General features: G+C 43.5%; 1 protein-coding gene across 7 annotated transcripts in view; it reads left to right on the plus strand.

Annotated features, from left to right (window-relative positions):
* Nucleotides 1–9,220: 9,220 nt before the first annotated feature.
* SOCS6 (suppressor of cytokine signaling 6) overlaps nucleotides 9,221–19,226 on the plus strand; it is a 30,850-nt gene continuing 20,844 nt past the window's right edge. For 2 of the 7 annotated variants that reach the window (XM_077352874.1, XM_077352873.1), the window contains exon 1: nucleotides 9,227–10,212. The gene's annotated coding sequence lies outside the window, so the exon portion shown is untranslated. Of the gene's footprint in view, nucleotides 10,213–11,432; nucleotides 11,525–16,736; nucleotides 17,222–19,226 lie in introns of those variants that run through there. The other 5 variants (XM_077352877.1, XM_077352881.1, XM_077352880.1 and 2 more) reach the window with 4 other exon arrangements.

Genomic DNA, 19,226 nt, shown 5'->3' on the forward strand with positions numbered 1-19,226 from the left:
ACTCGATATAAAGTCACATATTGATGTCTCCACACCTCAGCAAGCCACAGATCTAGACACTTTATGGGAGAAAAACAACATCTGGATAACACAAGCAGGAAGCAAGGAAGTGATGGCATATGGCATAATCAAGAATGAATTTTGTGCTCTGGTTGCTTAGCCCCTACCAAATCATACTGAAAAGCAAAGATTAAAGGCTGATTTAATCACATGGCTTTTGAGGAAACAGTTACAGCTTCCCTTTTTGCCTCCAAATATTTTCTAATAACCAAGTAAGACTATTTGCACTATTATATATTGCTTAATACCTGAAATCTGTAGACATAAACTGGTCAGAGCCTCTTGCTTACTCCATCTCCATAGGATATAAGGGAAACGGGTCTGTATTTGGAAATATGCACCAAATCAAGAAACAAAAATGCCTTAAAAAGGAGTGTTCCAATGTGAACTTTATCTGAATACCATAGAGATCAAATCTGAAAGCTATTAATCTTTTGAATGAAACTGGAAATGGTAATATGTTCAGTGTTGCAATGTTTGTTGCTTAAATGACATCTTAGTTTCATGTTTTAATTTTATTTTAAATTACTATGAAGCCACAGATAAGGAATGATAGAATTTACATCAGTTTTATTATGGCTGCCAGCTCTGTTGGGGAAATACCTGGAGATTTGGGGAGTGGAGATTGGGGAAGGCAGGGTATGAGGAGTAGAGGGACTGCAGTACAATGCCATAGAGGCAAAAATAAGCTCCGTGACTCCGTGACTACTTCTTTATTTATTTCCAGATTCTTTATGAAATAATAAGTAACCCTGATTATTATTCTTGTTTCTGATGACATTTTTCTTCAGATTCTATCAATCACAATGAGTACAGACATCATGCAATCACCATACAAACACCATTGCAATTAAAACAGAATTTACCCAATCACAATATTAAAGTACCTAATAATTCAGTTTCCTAAAGCAGGGGTAGTCAACCTGTGGTCCTCCAGATGTTCATGGAGTACAATTCATTGACTACAATTCCCATGAAATGCTGGCAGGGGCTCATGGGAATTGTAGTCCATGAACATCTGGAGGACCACAGGTTGACTACCGTATCCTAAGGATCTGTGACATATAACAGAACGACATCTAGCTATTACTTACTGCCAAATTACAAAGCCTCAAACACTTTTTTCAAAAAATTAGTGCCCGAAGCTGGTAAGTAACCTAAACTAGATATTGCCCTTGATAGTCTGCACCTGTTGAAAAAGTTCTTAAGGGGAAAATCAGCAATTTCTAAAGCTTTTTGTAGGATCTGAAACTATTTTTTTTAAGGACAAAAGACTATCACTCATTTTAAATCTCCATCCTCCATGTACTTACAACCTAAAAATGTTTAAAAATCACTACAGAAATGCAGAAAATTTTAATTCTCACACATTCTGCTGTCTGTAGCAGTCTTTGAAGATGCTATATAAAAGCTTTCTACTCTAACTGATACAGTAAGTAAAATTACCATTAATATAGAAACATTTAGCATGAACACTCCTAAAAAAATTCATATAAGTAACATGCATAGTCAATACAGGCATTAAGCCAAAATGGTGTCCAAGATTTTATTGCAAATATTAATTGAACTTCATTTTGTAACAGCAGTTTATTCACATCTGTATGTTTGAACCCAAGTTGCTATAACAATTCAATAATGAAATATTTAATTTCCTCTGCCAAGTGTCCTTTTTGTTTGAAATGTGAAATCAATGCCCTCTCTGGATTTATGTTCACTTATTCTTCATTTCACTGCTCTCATTTGTCCCACATATATGGGTATAATATAATGTTACCTTCCAAAGCAGCCATTTTTTCCAGGGAACTGGACAATGTGGTCGGGGGATCAATTATAATAGTGGGAGACCTTGAAGCTCCACCTGGAGGTTGGTAAGCTTAGTTATTATATAATGACTTACAGTATGTGGACTTACTGGTAGTCTGTCATAGGCTGAAGGCAGAGCTTGATTCTTTTTCAGAGAGTTGGAAGCAGTTTGAAAAATGAACGATTTCCTCTGATATGGAGGACACAAGCATAATTACTCTGGGCCCATCCTGTACCTATAATTTCACAAGCATTAAAGCCTGTTCAGTGCAAAATACAGTGGGCTCCAGGTAGTGGTTGGTGTGAAGGGTTGCCTATTGCCCAGTTGGGACACAGCCATGCCACTTTGACTCCAGCTTGACCTTCAGGCCACCCTTCATCACTGCCATCGCTGTTCAATTCCAGACTATAAAGATCAGCTTCCCAGGCAAAAATGACTGCTGCAGAGGTTAGACTTTGAGGCTTTTTATCCTTTTAAGACTCCACCTCCAAATCTCAAGGAATATTTCCAAACCTGCGGTTGCCAATCTCCAGGTGGGACCTGGTGATCTCCCAGAATTACAACTCGTTTCCAGGCTATAAATATCAGCTTGCCAGGCAAAAATGGCTGCTTTGGAAGGGGGACTCTGTGGCAATGTACCCCACTGTGTAGGAATTCCAGCCTTCATGTGAGACCTGGGAATCCCCCAGAATTACAGCTCATCGCCAAGAAACAGAGGTCAATTCCTCTGGAGAAAATGACTGTTTTGAAGGGAGGACTCTGGAACATTGTACCCTTTTGAGGATTCACTCCCACATCACCTGGAATCTCCCTGTTTGGTGTTGGCAACTCTGGCCTGGGTGGCTCTGGGGCCTTTAACAGCCATAAGCTTAGCGGCCTAGTCTCCCCATGCTGCTCAGAATCATTCATTTATTTAGACTTCTGTGCCACCACTCCCGGGGTTGCCTGCTCATGGCAGCTCTCATTTTAAAAAGAATTTTAAAAGATACAATAAAATCAGTAACTTTAAAACCACCCATAAAATAACCTATATGACCAAAGCTGAGACTGGTCTCCCACCTTGTCATCCCCCCCCCCCTTGTTGGTGATCTGCCTCACGTCCTAGAAAAGGTGGGGAGGATCTCTCTCTGTCTCTTGGCAGGAAAAGATGTACACGGCTCTAGAAGAGGAACTTGTGGTAGTTTTGTTAAGAGAAGGAGGGTGTGTAGAAAGAGACATGTATGAGCTCATGTATGAGGACAGCAAGGAGGAGGATGATGTTGCACATGTTTTTTTTTTGTTTGTTTGTTTTTAGGGGAAAGGAGGCGAGGTGGGAGCTAGGAAACTGATTCTCTCAATGGAAGTGCAGAATGCAAGCCAAAAACGGACTACCAGACAGTACCAAAGAAAACCACAAATGTAGAATGCCAGACACAAAATCAGGCACAATGCAGCAAGAATGAGCCAGCACATAATAACTACAGAAATGGTCAAAGTGAGAGAGAGAGATGGACAGAGAAATGCATTCCTCGCTTCAATCAGTTGCTGGGCTTCCATCACAGCCTGCTGTGATGGAAGCCCAGAGCAAGAGCCACAATTGGCCCTGAATGATGGACATTCCACCAGTAGGAATAAAGCACTCCAGTTTTGTCAGCGATTGCTTGGCAGATCTCTTGGATTGCCTTTTTCATTTTATAACTATGGAATAATAATTTCATAGACCATGGTTTTGATATGTAGAGCAAGCCATCATACCAGGGTAGAAGTTGTACCTCAGTAAAGCATGTTCATCCTTTCCCTGCTTGGGGTACACCAATATTACTTCTACCCTCACTATGACTGCTGGTAACAGGCAGATAATACTAAATACATAGATAGCAGGTCCTTCTAAGTCCGTTAAAAAAATCCTTTGTTGATTTTTAACTCTTCCCCCTTTCCATATGCCAAAAAATGAACATATGTTCAAGTATCTGACGATGCAACAGTTTCCTGTTCCATCTTTAATGCTGAACTTACATACAGTTTGCCTTTCTCATTGGGATTAAGGTGGATTATAAATGTACTAAAATTATTCAGTCAGTATACTGATTACAAAATATGATAACATTACATTTGAATTAAAAAGCAAAGGTGTGTAATTATTATTTCAATCTACACACCATAAACGGACCAGAGTATTTAAGTGATAATTAACATATATTGTGCTTTTTTGTTGTGGTTCATGAAGTAAATTTATATATTTTTAGAAGTATTGCATATATTCGGTTGATCCAAGCGTCAGTTTTCCAGGAAAAATAAAAGATCCTCCCTGCATGACTGGACATTTTTCATACATTTTGCATTTCTAATTTTGACTGACAATGTCATATATTTCTGTGACAGTGTACATCCACAAACAATTCTTTGTAAAAATCTGTTTTACTCTATTTCTGAATGTGGGCTGTAATAAAGATGACTGAATTCTTTGCAAATTTGCAGGTACAGTATATACATATTTTGTTTATTACACCCATTTCTTCTCTATGAAAGAATACCCTCCATGAGGCTCTCTTTCCATGTTTGTTAATATCACCATCAGTTCTTGAATTAGTTATTCAAAGCTGAAGTTGCCTGAGAAAGAGTGGGTGTTACCAACTACTAACGTTGCCCTTCTGGGAAAAGGGATGCCATACAACTGAATCAAATGAAAGAACTGTTTAATTATATTTGCTCTTACGTATTTCGTTGGCACATTAGGCATCCCGCACTTCTCATCACGATACAGCTATTACTTTATTCTTGTTGTTCTAAACGTATTGTTATCAGTGGCCTAGAAATCATTGGGAAGGGAAAATGGAAAGTGTGCACTCATAGTATCCAGAGCATTTAATGCAAAATTGAGGGAAATTACTATTTGATCAATGTAGCATAAGGGAAATCAGAGATCTGAAATGCCAGTAAAAGTGGCTGAAAAATGCAGACTGTGTTGAATTTGTATCCTTGACATGTACGACAGTGGTAACATTCTCACTGAACATGGTGACTTGCAGTAACTCACCTGGTTGTGTTTACTTATTCGCTAAAGCCAGTAGGATTCACTTTTTTCATCAACTTCCATTGGAAATAAGACTACAGCCTTCCTGGCCAATTTTCTCAAAACAATAACCCTGACAGTATCCAAACATAAGAAATAGGCATCATCTCAATTTTATATGGAACAAATAATCGTTGATTATACTGATCTATGACACCAGCCTACTTTTTGAGAGCAGGGGAGGGAACAGAACAGCATGCATTACATGCATTATGGCTCTCCGTGTGTCTCTTCTAAATGGCAATGCCGCAGGGACAGGGGGAGAGAGCGCAGCAACACATACTAATGAGCTGTTGTAACCTTCTCCTCACTCCTCCAATCAATTGCGTAAAACTAGAGTGGAGAGACCTTTTAGAATGTATCTATCCAGATGTAATGTTTTTGCAGCAGCTTTGGTTGATAAAGGAAGTAGACTATGAAGCATGGACACTAAAATATTTTAAAAAGTGGAGCAGGGATTTCTTCTGATTCTAGACCCCCAACCTGAGCCCCTCTATTGGGTTTTTGAGGGGCTGTTTGTGACAGAAAATGTCATCAAATCACAGCTAATGTGCCAACTCCCAGGAGATTTCAAGGCAGGAGGTTTAGAGATGATTTGGCATTACCTGCCTACGTGTCAAAGCCCTGGTATTCCTTGGAGTTTTCCCATCCAAATATTGACCTGGGCCTACCCAGCTTAGCTTCCAAGATCTGACAAAAAAGGCCTATCCTGGGCTATCAGGTCAAGGCTAGAGATGTCTCATTTGTTAAATATTTGTAGATGAGTAAACTTTGGGTGGTTTAGCACTGTTAAATTCAATGGATCCATTGAGCTAGACCGAAGGATAAAGTTTTGCATTATCAGGCTAGCTTTTCTACCATTGAGAACTCCCTGAAACATCCTTCAGGCTTCAAGAACCCCCAAAAGTGGTGCAATCTGTCAAGAATCATAGCTGTGTACATGCCCACCCAGGGCCCCTCCACACCCACTCCAGGACCATCAATGGCCATTTTGGGAGGGGGGAGCTTGTCAACATGATTGTATATGGTCATTGTATATGGTTGTTTTTGTTGTTAGGTGCGAAGTTGTGTCCGATCCACCGTGACCCCATGGACAATGATCCTCCAGGCCTTCCTGTCCTCTACCATTCCTTGAAGTCCATTTAAGTTTGCACCAACTGCTTCAGTGACTCCATCCAGCCACCTCATTCTCTGTTGTCCCCTTCTTCTTTTGCCCTCAATCGCTCCCAGCATTCGGCTCTTCCCCAGGGAGTCCTTCCTTCTCATTAAGTGGCCAAAGTATTTGAGTTTCATCTTCAGGATCTGGCCTTCTAAAGAGCAGTCTGGGCTGATCTCCTCTAGGACTGATTGGTTTGTTCGCCTTGCAATCCAAGGGACTCGCAAGAGTCTTCTCCAGCACCGGAGTTCAAAAGCCTCAATTCTTTGACGCTCGGCCTTCCTTATGGTCCAACTTTCACAGCTATACATTGCAACTGGGAAGACCATAGCCTTGAGTAGACGTACATTAGTTGGCAGGGTGATGTCTCTGCTTTTTAGGATGCTGTCTAGGTTTGCCATAGCTTTCCTTCCCAGGAACGTCTTTTAATTTTTTTGCTGCAGTCCCCATCTGCAGTGATCTTGGAACCCAGGAAAATGAAATCTGTCACTACCTGCATTTCTTCCCCATATATTTGCCAGGAGTATATGGTCATATCACCTGATAAGTGTTTAACACATTTTAAAAGAATTAACCAACTGCCACCCATTTCAGGAAACCCTTTGAGGGTTGTCAAGAACCCCCAGTGTTTCATGAAACTCTAGTTGAGAAAAGGCTAGCCTGATGTCTTCAGATTTTAGAAGCTAAGCTGGGTCAATCCTGGACAATATTAGAATGGGAGATCAATAAGAAATGCCCATCTTATTATGCAGAGACAGCAATGGCAGACCACCCATGAATATCTCTCTTGCCTTGAAAACTCTACAAGGTTGCTATAAGTTGGGGGGAAAGTGAGAACAGTAAAGGTGTGTAATTTAAAAATGTGCGCTCAGAGGATTAAAAGAAACTAGCTGGGAGACCACTCCTAAGATAAATTGAGCAGGATATAGATTTCTGTGTTTCCAGACAGATAAAGCTTGATGAGCACTGATGATGAGGCAGCCAAGTGTGCAGGAAATAATGCAGAACAGCTGAAACTGTGAGATGGATCCACTTAACTAATTCAACTGATGAAAAGAGGATGAAGGGTCCCCCTTGACCATCCAAAAAGGCCATGGTACAGATCATGGGACTTGCATGGCAATAAGCTGTGTGGGATGCAGGATGTAGTAAGGAGGACAATTTGATGACACTGAAAATGTTGGCTATATCCAACTCCATGTAAATTGTTCCCATGAGAAAAAGTAAGTGGTGTGCTAAAACTGATAACTTCAAAAGTACTACATGAACCTTTTCCATAAACATGGCAGGGAAGTACAGTGGATGCCAGAGCATTAATCTCAAGAATTTTCTCTGTCCCTAACTGGTACATTTCCTATAAAAAGAGAAAGTCAAGTCTTGCAATGCTAGCAGAACTGTACAGGCTGGCCCAGTAGATAACAGCTGGGATCTAGGAGGACATATAACGACCTTCTCCCATACTGCTGCTGCTGGCAGGGAACCCAAGCAGCACTGCAAGTGCTTCAGAGCTAGCCTTGGACCTGGGGACCAGCAGCAAAATTTTTGAAAATCACAAAGGGTATAGGTGCTCACTTTCACATTTCAGACCTTTGCTGTAATTAGGTTTTGTCCCACATGGCCACAGACAAGCAACCAAATAAGCTTTAATGGTGTGTCTCTACAGTTATCTCATTGTGGTACACCAAGCAGCTGCTTAGTTCGCTTGGCCAGTGGCTATGGCTAGAAGCAAGTAGCATGATAACAGAATACCATACTAGTATAAATATTCCCCTTCCTCTAACATTAAAATGTCTGACAATTTCCACAAGGAAGAAGCTTTTGTACAACACTCTACAGTCTATCCAGTCTTGCAGGGTAACAAAAACAATATAAAACCCAGTCCTGTAACTGCACTAATGCTGAGTGAGTCCATTAATCTCCCATTATCAGTGTCATCTACTCTGATTGGCAGGGCCTTGTCAGGATCTGAAGTAGAGGTCACTAGCATCACCCACCACCATTATACTGAAGTTGCTACAAACTGAATCTTGGACTTTCTGCATGAAAATCAAATGCTCACCATGGCTACTACCATCAAAACAAGGATCCAACAGATGCATGTACATATAGCAATTTTTCCTCCCATGACAGAAAGCTAAATTATACCTTGGAAGTATGGGAATACATCACCTTCAAATGCCAAACTGAAGAAGAGTTGGTTCTTATATGCCACTTTTCTCTACCAGAAGGCGTCTCAAAGTGGCTTACAATCGCCTCCCCTTTCCTCTCCCTGCAATAGATACCCTGTGAAGTAGGTGAAGCGGAGAGAGCCCTGATATCACTGCTCAGTCAGAACAGCTTTATCAGTGTTATTGCAAACCCAAGGTCACCCAGCTGGCTGCATGTGAGGGAGCAGGGAATCAAACCTAGCTCACCGGATTAGAAGTCCACTCTCCTAACCACTACTTCAAGCTGGGTATAAAACCAACACTTCTTTGTCATTATGCCCATTGGGGGTCATGTAATTGTGTCAAAATGCAGAAGTGTAAAGCAATTTTGTATCACAGATTTTGCATTAGCTAAGAGGATGTAATGAAATGAGCATAACTCTTGTTCCACAGCACAGCTTACTTTAATTGCTGCTCCTAGTTTCAGTTGATAATTACAGCCTGCTGTAAAGGGGGGGGGGGAACTTGGGAGGAAAGAATTTGCCCAACCCACAGCTAATGTCACTGATGAAGGAGTAGACATGGCAAACCACAAAACTAGAGACTGATGGGGAAACCCTGTTTTTCAACTGTTTGGCAACCATGCCCAAGATTCTCTGGTCTGTATTGTATCCTCAACTTTAAAATCTTACGAGATTAAACTATTTCATATGTATAGACACAGACTTCAGGGTATGTGAGCATGATTCCTCCCTTCCCCCTCCCGGCATGCTGACTGCTAAAGTTTATCTCGATAATTACAGAGATGTCGCTCTTTTTCTTTGTCCGGCCCTTTAAAAGTTCTGACTCATCATCACACCGGCCAAAAAGACACTGTATCTACATATTCCCCTTCCCACTCCTCCAGCTTCACTTCGAACTCCCTCTACTGTCTGGCACCACAGGCCCAGTCCCCCCGCCACGCCACGCCACGCCACTTTGCAGAACCGCTTCCCCACGTGCCCTGCCTTGGTCCGTCTTCCCCGCCAGGAGCTGCTCAGCTCGGCTGCGGGTTCCTTACTCCCCGCTCTTCTGCGCTCCTTCCCTCCTATCGTATGTTGACTGCGAAAGCTGGCAGACCCAGAAAGGTTATCCTCCCACTGCGGACTCGCTCCTCGCTCGGGCGCCTTCGCTTCTAGGCGCCGAGTCCTTTTGTGACGCGCCTGATTGGCAGGCCGGCCTTACGCAAGTTTGATTCCGAAGTAAAGCGACTTCCTACCGTAGTAAGGCTGGGACCTATGAGGAGATCCCGGAGACATGCATGGCGGTTCCTGTGCCCATAGGCGCCCAGGCGTGCTAAAGTCTAGGCGATTTTGCTGTTAATCAGCAGGCATCGGTCCCTTCCTGCCCAGTCTGCCCCCCCCCCCAGCTGGAACGAAGCGCCCGCTTTCCGAGGAGGGACGAAGGAATACCCCTGCGCCCCATGCCCATGGGCCGCGCGCATGAGGGAAAGGCATTCGGTGCGCGTCTCCCGCCAAGGATCAGGGGGAAGTGAAAGTAGGCGTCCAGCGCGCCGGCCCCGGCCACCGACTCCGGGGGACAAGCCCCGCGAGGCACAAAAGGAGGCAGGGAAGGGCCGAGACTGCGCCGAGGGCGGCCGGGCAGCCCGCGCTGGGGAGCGAGTCAGCGGCCAGCGATTAAGCCGGGGAGGCCGACGCGGAAAGCGGCGACTTGGGCTCCGGCCGTCCTCAGGCGGTGGCGGCCACTGCGGGCTGACGGCGGCGGGAGCGGCCTCGCTGCCCCCCTCGCGCCCCTGCGAAGACGGGGCGGGGGGTGAAGACGAAAGAGGCGGAGGAAACTGCAACGCCAGGAGGCGGCGGCGGCGGGGGAGGAGGAGGACGGCCGACGAGAAGGGAGCCTGGCAGAGGCGGAGCCGGCGCTCGAGCCCGGCCGGCCTGGACCGCGCACCAGCACGGCCACTGCCGCCACCGCCATCGGCCAGGAGCAGCGCGCGGTAAGTCCGACGCCGGACCGGTCTCAGCCGCCTGGGCCCTTCCTAAAGCCCGGCGACGGGAGGGGAGGGGAGGGCAATCCAGGCTCTGGTGGAGCGCGGGGAGGCGGTCGGGCCTGGAGCGAGGGAGGCAGCGGCGGCCTCCAGTGGGCAAGCCTGCCGCTCGGCCTGCCGCGGCCTCGGGCTCCCCTCCTCCGCTCAGCCTCCCGCTCCCTCCTTTTGTTCCCGTCTGCTGCTGGCAGTGGCACGGCCGGGGCCTGGGGAGAGCGGGGGACGGGACTGCGGCCTGCTGGAGGAAGGGGGCCCTAGCCCAGCGGGCTTTCCTCCACGGCCTCGTTGAACCTCTAAGAAACCGGGGTTTCTGTGTGTGTGTGTGTGTGTGGGGGGGGGGTCACATTGTCCACCCCCCCCCAGCTTCGCAACCAAAAACCTAGGGGCGAGATGGGAGGGGTGGGGGAGAGAGCATTTGGTGTCAGGGCCGCAGGGCGTGCAGTCACCCCGAATCCTAAGTACCTGGAGAGAGTCGGTATGTGGATTGGGTGCTCTTTCCACTTCAGGGGCACTGGGAAGGGTCTGGATCGTTAATTGGGTTACGCCCTCCTTCTTAACAGCCCCCCCCCCCCCAATTTCAGAAGATCAAGATTAAATCTAAACGTTGTTTTGGCTACTCCTGAATAGTTGTGTGTGTGCGTGTTGAAGTATCGAATATGTCATTCTAAATCTTCGGTATAGTTTGTTTTGAATCGCCTTTCAGCAAGAGGGAGAAAACACACTGGGATGGGAAGGGAAGATAGGATCTGAATCACTGTGGTTGCTATCCTATACTAATCCCTTTTCTTCTTTGCCACATATAAGGAAGAATAATGTTTAGGCAATTCATTTGGTCTTGAGGTTGGCCTCTTAATTTCACAAGTAAATGCCTCGCCATTGCACTTTAATGGAGCACAAAGTAATGCAGCACAGGCGTATCATTCTGTCATCTTGAAAGGTGTCCTTTACTTTTACTAGCTGACTAGACAGTGGCTGTCCTCTTGGTTCCAAAGTGCAGAAAATGCAAAGCAGATATATCCTTACAAAACAAGCTTCAGTTTGTGTAGGAGTATGCAAACTTTCAAGTTTTATGAAACTTCCTGGTCCGTCGTCAGACCAGTAAAAGATACTGTATACAGCATTGTATTTATTGGCTGTCTTGCTAAACTGATTATTTCCCCCATATTATTTAGTTTCCTTCCATAATACATCATGCATCAAAAGCATGAGGGGACGCAAAACTGTGAACTGGCCACTGATTAAAGTGGGCAAGAGAGAATGGCAGGTATAATATGTTATTTAAAAGTGATATATATATATATACTTTATACACTTGAACCTAGAATGTGAAGTTGGTTTATAAATAAGTTGACCAGATTTTAACATTGGCAAAGCGGGACACTATTGACCGGGGGGGGGGGCAGTTCTTGATTTAAAATTTGGCCTATATGGAACAACAAAAATTTTCATAGAATGCATAGAACGCAAAAATAGTATTGTAATATATATTTTTAATTTCAACATAAGTACAATTTGCCAGGTGCCCCAGATGTCCCTCCAAAAGTGGGACAATCTGGTCACCTTATTTATAAACCACAGTTTGGCATTGACTCAGTTCACAATAAACCGGTTTATTTATCTTTTATAGATTGTGAAACTTGAATTCAGCTCACAGATGAGCATTCAAATAATGTTTTGCCTTGACAAATTCGGGTTTCATCAACTTCAGTTTCCTCTCCCCCTTCCACAGAGATCCAGTTGCTGTGTCAACTGGCAGAGTGGACAGACTGAGGGAACAAGCTAGAGATGTTTGTTTGTTAGTAAAACCATGGTTAAGACTAACTGTGGTTAATAAGCCAAACTAAAATTTCAGATCCTGGTTTGGCACAGTCTAACTAAAGCGAGAGGAATTAGCCATATTCCTTTGATCTCACTAAGCGTAGTTTAATTTAATGTGCAATTTTGCATAATGCCTGAACTTTTTCAGCTGAACTGATTGATACTTGTTTTCCAGTAAAATATTAGTTACTGATTCTAAGTAAAACATGGATAGTATTTTATATTTCGTTGAACTATAGCTGCAAAAACTTATCTTCTCTATGTTCATAGGTACTGTGACATTTGAATCCGAATTAAGGTGACCATATTTTAACATTGGTAAAGCGGGAAACCATTGACCGGGGGAAGGGGTTCTTGATTAAAAATTTGGTCTATATGAAGCAACAAATATTTTCATAGAATGCAAAAATAGTATTGTAATATATATATTTTTAAATTTCAACATAAGTACAATTTGCCACGTGCCCCCAGATGTCCCTCCAAAAGTGGGACAATCTGGTCACCTTAATCTGAGTTGATTTAAGAGAACTTTTCAAATAGCATGGCTATTGTTGGTTTGTAATAAAATACTTAAATGAAAAATGCATCCTAAGTTTGATAATATCGTTTACTGACAATACACCAGTTCTTAATAACTAAGTAATCAATGTTTGAGTCTAGTGGAACCTTTAAGACCAAGCAAGTTTTGTATCTGAGGTGCGTGTGGACACAAAAGTGTATACCTTTACTAAAACTTAGTTGGACTTAAAGGTTCCACTGGACTCAAACTTGGTTCTACTGCTTCAGACTAATATAGCTATCCACCTGAATCTAATCTGAAGTAATCAGTTATTGCTCTACAATTTAAACAAAAATCCAGGATAAGTTTATTCTTACCCTTCATCACTTTCCTCAGTATTATGACTAAAGTTATCATTAGAGATACATGTTTAAGATTTAGTAATATGATGCCCTTGGAAATTTGGATAGGAATACTAATAACTAGTAATTTTGGTGGTGCTGACCTTTGACAGAAACGCAGCTTGTACTGAATTTTGATCCTCAGCAGAGAGGTCATATATGCCACTCTTAACATCATTTCCAGTCATATTTTAGAAAATCATTAGCCCAGTGGGCTAAAAGTATTAGCCCATTTGCAATGCAGTATATCAGAATAGTGAACAGGGAAGATGCTCCTGCAGATGTATTGTCTGTTTGCCTTAATGTTGTTTGTTTTGAAAAACGTGGAGAATTCTATGTAATACAGCACCTAAGATGAAAAGAGCATAGTTAAAACTAAATGTTTAACATTTTCAAATGTTGAGGGTATTGATTCAGAGAAAAAGATAGGGTAGTCACTGTTCACCAAGGTGTCCATCTCCACACATTAAAAGTGTATACACAGTGTTCTTGCTCAGTTTCTTTTACAAAACAAGTAGTTGAGTCCTTTGGAAGGTCCCATTCCACAGACAGGTCAAACTAACAGCTGTATCTGTATGCAAACTTTCCATATTGTGGGCCTGGTTATTTATGGCCACTTCCTAAAGAGGTCAAGAAGGCTCTTGTATGCCTATCCTTTTTCAAATTGGAACCGTTTCAAAGGGCATTTTTATAAATAATTAAAAAAAAAGTTTTTTCTATGTTTTAATAGCTGTTGAAATTTTCCAGACAGATTTTGTTGTGTTTCTGGTTTTTATTGTACTGTTGGTTTTTAATTTTTTATATGTGCCTTTGAGTCTTTGTGAGAAAAACAGATTATGAATGAAGCAAGTAAACAAAGCTTCCTTTCAGACTTCTTAAGATGACATAGCGGAAGGGAGGGAGAGATTTGTCAACTCATCAGGGCTCTCATCTGTGCTGTCATCAGTGCCTATGATGCTCACACAGTGCTGATGGCACCTTCAGCAGTAATAGATGAGGAAATTACAAGGAAGTCACAATGATTCAGTGAAAAAAATTCCAGTGGGATTCTTTGCACAAACTGCGTTACAAGTGTATATTTACTGCATAATTAATAGAATTGTCTCAGAAGTCATTCAAATATATGAAACTGCTATGGGGAAGGGATGCAAGAAAAGGTGAAGACGGGAGCAGATGAGTATAGGCTCTTGGGGGGTGGGAAAGGTAAAAGGGAGAGGCTGTGGGGTCTTTCAAGGAAGGGAATGATGAAATAATGTGGGAGGGGAAACAGATACCCCTTCAATTGTACTTTGTTATTGCCTATATATCCTGATATATACTCTAGTTAACACATTGCTTTTATGACTTCTAAATAGCACATTAAGAGATAGACTTGCTAATGCATTTGCTGCTTCCTAATTTCTTATAAAGAGCCTCTTGTGGCGCAGAGTGGTAAGGCAGCCGTCTGAAAGCTTTGCCCATGAGGCTGGGAGCTCAATCCCAGCAGCCGGCTCAAGGTTGACTCAGCCTTCCATCCTTCCGAGGTTGGTAAAATGAGTACCCAGCTTGCTGGGGGGTAAACGGTAATGACTGGGGAAGGCACTGGCAAACCACCCTGTATTGAGTCTGCCATGAAAACGCTGGAGGGCGTTACCCCAAGGGTCAGACATGACTCGGTGCTTGCACAGGGGATACCTTTACCTTTACCTTTAATTTCTTATCTTATAATAAAGCGAATCCTCTGGATTGTGCTTCCATATTTTCAGTCTCAAGTTTCATTTTTTTATATTTATCCATAGTGCCTTAATGTATTTATTTTATTTAAATTTATTTTGTCACATTTCTATACCACCTTTCCTTGCGGCTCAGGGCAGTTTATAATAAAATTAAACCATTAATAAGTTTTAACATTACTCTTTTTGTTGAATTAACAGTGTAGGGTTTATGAGCTTCCTTTATCGGTGTCAGTTTACCAGGAAACTCAAGATGCATTACATAGCATTTAAAACTTGCACTTGATGCAGTGTATAGTGCATTCACTGTGGCTTATTCCTAGGTGCATCCACATAAGACTGATGTTGTACAATCCTTGGGCTTAATTTTTATTCTTTATTTGTTTTCCATTTATATGCTGCTTTTCCTCGAGGGCTCAGGGTGACTCATAACATATATCAATCAACCATAATATTCTAAATTAACATTTAAAACGATCAATTTCACACATTAAAACTAATCAAAATTCACCGCCCTCACTCCAGTGGGGGGTATAATGCATTGTTATTAAGAATTTCTGGATGGCATATAGATGCTTGTTGGCTTGTGTAGGGAGGCCAGTTATTGATGGCGTTTCCTTTTTGAGCCTCAACCATAGACCTGGTGGAACAGCTGAGTCTTACAGGCCCTGTGGAACTGATCTCGCTCAGCAGAGTATTCCACCAGGTCAGTGCCAGGGCTCTTTAATCTCATCCTCTAGAACAGTGGTCCGCAACCTTTCTGCGGCCACGGACCGCTGTGATGGGGTGGGGGGAGAGGGTGACCCAGGGCCCCACGCATGCGCGGCAGCCCTGGCGCAAGCTCGCATGCGTAGACATGCCGTGCATGCGCATTTGCGTCTGGTGGGGCTCTGTAGTTTGCAAAACTGCACGTGTGCGTTTGCGGTCCCGCTGGATGCGCGTTTGCGCCGGCAGCCGTGGCTCCCTCTCCCTGCCCCTCCAGGCCACAATCAAATCGGCCGCTAAAGCGGCCAATTAGCTTGCAACCCAGTAAGCTTCTCTTCCCCCCTCCCCCCCAAAACAAGAAGCTTGCCGGGCTGCAAGCTAATCGGCTGCTTCTGCGGCCAATTTGCTCATGGCCTGGCGAGCTTCTCGCTGCAGTTAGGGGCGGGAAGAGGGAGCCGTCACCTGGCGCCGAGGCCTTTACGGCCTGCCACCGGGCCGCGGCCTGGGGGTTGGGGACCACTGCTCTAGAACATATGTAATACATACGCACGCTGTTTGAGTTCAGGTTCACTTTTTATTGTAGAAGCTAGTCAGATAATCATAATTGTATGGCTTCTGGTGTCACTTCAGGGAAATGTATCAGGACATACAAAAGAAACATAAAACATATTGGTTTGTTGTTCACCAAGTAGCTCATTGAAGTACATAATGTATTTCATTTATGGTAACATCAAACAGTAAAGACACTTTAAAGGAAAATGCAGTTCATGTCGTGTAAGTGACTTCAGGTGACAACTTACATGTGCCTCTTTTTAAAAAAGAAGTGTAGAATCAAACTATCCAAATAAGTGTGGTCTAGATTTTGAAACTGAATATTCATTAACCATGTTTAAGTACAGCAGCTATGTCATTCACATAGTATATGCCTCTTATCTTGTAGCAAGTAAGACTATGATGTCTTGTTTCAAGCATTGGGAGAAACATTCAAATGAAAGCCCTTTATGGGTAGAATAGTTGGGTGATGACAGATATGGGCCATTTTAAAGTTGAATTGGCCTGGTCAGCAACTACTTAAACACTTACTATAGTTTTCAGTTAAGCAAACTTGAGGTGGCCAGCAGTGTCCGCTTCACCACTGAGTTGCTCCCATATTCTCTTTCTCATGTGAACTGCATTTGAGTTTTATTAAAACCTCTGCTACTGAGAGCCAGTTTGGTGTAGTAGTTAGGAGTATGAACTTCTAATCTGGCATCCAGCCCAGAATCCTGGACATAATGGCAGGCTGAAAAAGGGAGGGAGGCAACATGGAGTGACCCCTCCGGGCGTCAGCCTCTGTTGGGTTCTTCTGCCTCCCGGAAATGCAAGCCTTCAACCAGGCTCTGCATCCACACAGCCCCTTAAGGCCCCCCCCCAAATCTAGGGGAGGCCAGCGCGCAAGTTTGGCCGCCCCAAAAGCAATCCTTCCCATGCTACACTTCTGCCGGCTGTGACAATTAAACAATAATACAATCCAACATCTAACAAAGTCCAACAATTCATAAATAGGGAGGGAGGGTCAGTTTTGCGACTTTGGGCGCCCTGATGAGGAAACAGAGGCTGAGCAATGTCAGGCCATCCGTTTAACTAGCTCACCCACACCCCCTGTTGTCATGCCAACACACATACTGCCCCAGAATGCCAGGGCTGGGAGTTCTCTCCCACCAGCCAGGTCCCTGTCCGCATTCCTCCCCCGCAGCGGCAATGGCCCCCTTTAGATGAGTCTTGGGGGCTTTTTGTGGAACAAGCCGCTAAGGTGTAATAATTGCTGTCCATCCTGGGGGAGAAAGGTAGGTGCTAACAAATAATTTAGTAGCAAGCTTTCATTTATGTATATCTGTGTCTTAATTTCTTATTTGATTATTTAACAATTTATCACTCACACAATAAATGAGAACCCCTCTTTGGTTCTTAAGAGCAGACTTTAGAGCAGTTGTCCCCAACCTTTTTATCACCGGGGACCGGTCAACGCTTGACAATTTTACTGAGGCCCGGCGGGAGGGGGGGAGGTAGACTTTTGCCGAGGTACGTCGTTGCCGCTGCCTGAGCCCCTGCTCCACTTGCTTTCCCACCAGCGCCACTGACTTCCCGCTGCCCGCTGGGGGCGCTGCCAGCAGAAGCTGCGCAGTGCTGCGCCAAGGGGCAGCCCCAGCCATGGCAGCCGCTGGAGAGCACCAAAGGTGAGCCGGCAGCAGAGTGGCAGGGCAACCCCCGAGGCAGCAGCTGGGGAGGAGGACGAGGAGGAGCCGTGGCCCGGTACCGACTGATTCACGGACTGGCACCGGTCCTCGGACCGGGGTTGGGGATCACTGCTTTAGAGAATAACTTTAAATAGGATATTTTGAACAGATATTTAGAGCTGCATACATATTTCAGTTGGAATACGACTTTATGGAAAGACAAAGAAAACAAACCAAAATCAGGTATAATCTTCCTCTTGTGAGCAAACAGCTATTGTGCATACCTGAGATTGCTTGACACAGTTTGTGGAAGTATTCATGAACTAGCAATACTGTTGTATAATGGGGCTACCAGATGCGAAATGCCTATATGTTGTACAGCACTGTGAAATCTGCAGCTGTGATCTGTCATCACATACACAGTGTCACATTTTTAGACTGTGTTAATGAAATCAGAATCACTTCCATTCTGTGGTTTAAAATATAGGCGCTCCTAGGTATACACTGAATTAATAACTGTCACCTTTAAGCTAGTGGTACTCTCTCAGGGGCTCAGGAACCCCATGTGGCTCTTCAGAGCATAAGACACTCACTGTGTTCTAGGAAAGAGAGCAAGGTCCTTGCTTGATGGCAGGTGAGTGAATACACGGAGTGAGTACCATTACTGTTAAACACACCTTGGTTGTTGCTCTCATTATTATTTTCAAGAATGTGCCTGTGCTGATAATAAGAGAGGTATAATCTTTGAAAGCTATAGGAAACCAGTGAAGACTTAGAAATATGAATTCAGCCCATTGGTTTTATAGTAATTATATAGCTGATTCAGTGGTTGAATGGACAAAAAGGTTAATGTTGTACATTGATTTGAGCCACAGTTTACAGAGACATAGCCATTTTTTATTTATTTCTTATATTTCTATACCGCCCTTATAATATCTGGTGTGTAATATTTTATAGTTTTAGCTAAAATACTACTTCTGCAGTCCACTGTTCCAGCTGCATTGTCAATCTTAGAAAACACTTATAGCAGCAAACGTTTGCTACCACATTACTGAACATTTATCCAGTACTTGTTAAGATCACAGAAAGCAAAGATATTACATATTTGATAGAGGCAAACTAGGAACCTTAAAAAATAGTAAGTCGCCAGTTCCAGATCACATAAACCAAAGAGATTTTAGAGAAGTCAAATGTGAAATTGTAGATCTACTAGCCAGTAAACTAAACAGTAAACTAGCCAGTAACTAAACTGTTACTTTGGCCCTCCAAAGTAACAGGTTGGCCACTAAACAAAAAGAAGCAGACAGTAGGAGTAAATGGTCAGTTGTCTCAGTTGAGGAAAATGAGCAGTGGGTTTCACAAGAGCAGGGCCACTGCTATCTAATTGGATCATAAATTATTTTGCACTGGATGTGAGTAGTGTAGTGGTTAAGTTTGAAGATGACACAGAATTATTCAGGATGTTGAAAACCAAGCCTGACTATGAAGAGCTCCGGGAGGATTGCGTGAGTGGGCAAGTACTGTGTGGCAAATGACGATCAGTGTAGGTAAGTGTCAAATGCTTAACGCTGGTGGAAAAAACGAACTTTAAGTACAAGCTAATGAGGTCTGAACT

This window comes from Paroedura picta, chromosome 9 (assembly GCF_049243985.1).
Source record: "Paroedura picta isolate Pp20150507F chromosome 9, Ppicta_v3.0, whole genome shotgun sequence".
Classification (NCBI taxonomy): Eukaryota; Metazoa; Chordata; class Lepidosauria; order Squamata; family Gekkonidae; genus Paroedura; species Paroedura picta.